The sequence below is a fragment of the Gossypium arboreum genome, chromosome 3 (assembly GCF_025698485.1).
Source record: "Gossypium arboreum isolate Shixiya-1 chromosome 3, ASM2569848v2, whole genome shotgun sequence".
Lineage (NCBI taxonomy): Eukaryota > Viridiplantae > Streptophyta > Magnoliopsida > Malvales > Malvaceae > Gossypium > Gossypium arboreum.
The window spans coordinates 63,729,485-63,732,197 of record NC_069072.1 but is presented as its reverse complement, the minus strand read 5'-3'; the positions used below and the strand labels follow the sequence as shown (position 1 = coordinate 63,732,197).

General features: G+C 37.8%; 1 non-coding gene across 1 annotated transcript; it reads left to right on the top strand.

The window, feature by feature from the left end:
• The first annotated feature begins 2,177 nt into the window (after positions 1–2,177).
• LOC128291148 (small nucleolar RNA R71) lies at positions 2,178–2,284 on the top strand. Its single transcript, XR_008280924.1, has one exon. It is a non-coding gene; the product is annotated as a small nucleolar RNA R71 (small nucleolar RNA).
• The last annotated feature ends 429 nt before the right edge of the window (positions 2,285–2,713 follow it).

The following is a 2,713-nucleotide window of genomic DNA, read 5'->3' as shown; positions in this document are numbered from 1 at the left end:
TTTATTCTAACAACTCAGTTAATTAAGATGCTTAAACACATGGTTTATAATGCAAACTAAATAAAAAGATGAGTTATTTAATGTAAGACTTAATTCAATAATGCAAACTTAAACTAACATCGAAGTTACGCAAGTCATTATTTATGATGCATACTTAACTAACATGAAAGTTACATAATGCATTACTTTATTAAATGCAAAACACACAAAGTGCAAGTTAAAATTAAAATATGAAAACTTATTAATTTAAATAAAGCTTAATTAAATTAAAAAGTCCTTAAAAACATTGGCCCAATAATCAATCAAGCCTATGAGATGTTTCATATTGCACTTGGGCCCCTCAAGTTTAGGCCAATCTCGATGGTGTTGAGTTGTGTTATAACATGATGCGATCGGGCTCGCATCAGGATCTGATGTCAAAATATGTTCCAATGGATCCTTAACATAGTTGAGCTCCTTCACCACTATTAAATCTTCTAAATCAGATACTGTAGAACAATCATCAATTGTGTCAGGAAATTGCATAGACTTAAAAACGTTTAATGTTACCTGATCATCCTGAACACGCATAGTAAGCTCGCCCTTCTACACATTAATAAAGGTCCTTCTGGTTGCTAAGAACGATCTTCCTAAGATAATTGTCACTTCTTTGTCTGCTTCAAAGTCTAGAATAACAAAATCAGCAGGGAAGATAAAATTTATCTACACGCACCAATACATCATCAATTTTCCCTTTTGAATGTGCTAAGGATCGATCCGCTAATTAAAGTGTAACCGTAGTATGTCTAACTTCACCTATGTCCAACTTCCTAAATATTGACATAGGTATCAGGTTAATACTCGCACCTAAGTCACATAATGCCTTACCACAATATGTTGCTCCAATGTTGCAAGGTATGGTAAAACATCAAGGATCCTTCAACTTTGGAGGTAGTTCATCTTGAAGATATGCATTGCATTCCTTCGTTAGAGCTACCGTATCAAATTCTCCAAGTCTTCATTTTTTGGACAGGATATCATTCCTAAATTTGACGTAGTTTGGCATTTGTTCAAGTGCTTCAACCAATGGGATGTTGATAAGAAGTTGCTTGAGTATGTCTAGGAACTTTTTGAATTGAATCTCCTGCTTCTGGTTTTGAAGTCTTTGAGGGTAGGGTGGTGGTTTCTTTATTGAAACTGGTTGATTCGTCTTTTGTGGCAATTCTGCATCTAACGGAGTTATTAGTTGATTAGAATTAGCTGGTTCTAAAATTACCTTGTCAGGTTTTGCAGATTCTGGTTCTAGTGAAATTGGAATTTCAACACTTGGTTGAACTTCCTCTGAATCTTGAGCGTTAGTTTGGTCCTTTTCAGCTTCAATGGTGTTGGGATCCACTATCTTTCCACTCCTCAATGTCAAAGCTTTGCAATGCTCCTTCCCTGGATTCCTCGGATTCTCCGTATCACTAGGTAAAGCACCTTGTGGTCAGTTTCTGAGTTCAGTTGCAAGCTGGCCCATTTGGTTTTCCAGGTTTTTCTATGTAGCTGCTTAGCTTTGGATTAAGGTATCATTCTTGGCCATGTATGCCTTCAACAGATTTTCTAAGCTATTGGATGGGTCAGCTTGGGTTGGTTTCTGAACTTGTTGGGGAAAACTAGGTGGCTGGGTCGATCTAGGTTGGGCGTAAGTGTTATTGGTTCCAACCCCTTGGTTACTCTAGGAAAAATTTGGGTGATTTCACCACGATGGGTTATAAAAATTGGATTGCAGTCCTTGCCTTCCTCAATTTTGGTTCTGGTTACCTGTGTAGTACATGGATTCTGGGTTTGATGGACATTCTTCAATCAAATGTGCTTCCCCACAATAAACACAGGCTATATTTTCAAATTGAGTTCGTGACTGTGCTGTAAAACTGTTAGACCTATTAGTAGTAAGAGTTTTTAACATTGAGGATATTGATGATACCTGAGATGCGAGTGAAGTAAGAGTGTCTACTTCATGTATTCCAACAACTCGTCTTCCTGGCGTTGCTCGATTGGTTGGCCATTGGTAATTGTTGCTGGCAATCCTCTCAATAATTTCATAAGCCTCATTATAAGACTTAGAAAGGAGAGCATCATTAGCAGAAGCATCCACTACCATACTTGTGTGAGCATTGAGACCATTATAAAATGTCTCAAGTTGGATGCAATGTGGGATTCCATGATGAGGGCACTTCCATAATAACTATTTGTACCTTTCCCATGCCTCATACAAGGACTAATCATCCATTTGTTGGAAAGTAGTGATCTCGTTCCTTAACTTATCATTCTTGCTAGGCAGGAAAAACTTCATAAGGAATCTTTCTGCTAACTCTTGCCATGTGGAAATTGAGTTTGGTGGCAATGAGTTCAATCGGGCTCGAGCTTTGTCCCTTAATGAATATGGGAACAACTTCAATCATAATGCATATTCGGGTACTCCGGCTAACTTGAAAGAATCGCTGACCTCCATAAATAGTCTTAAATGTAGGTGAGGATCTTCGGTAGGCAATCCACTAAATTGGCCAACTGTCTGAAGCATCTAGAACATGACTGGCTTCAGCTAAAACTATTGTGCCTTAATTTTGGGTCTCCTAATACCCGGATTAAGATCATTAAATACTGGCACGACATACTATCTTAAAGCTCTATCCCAATCATCAACAATAAGGATAGGATTTTGAACAGGGTTTTCTCTATTTCCTTGATTTGG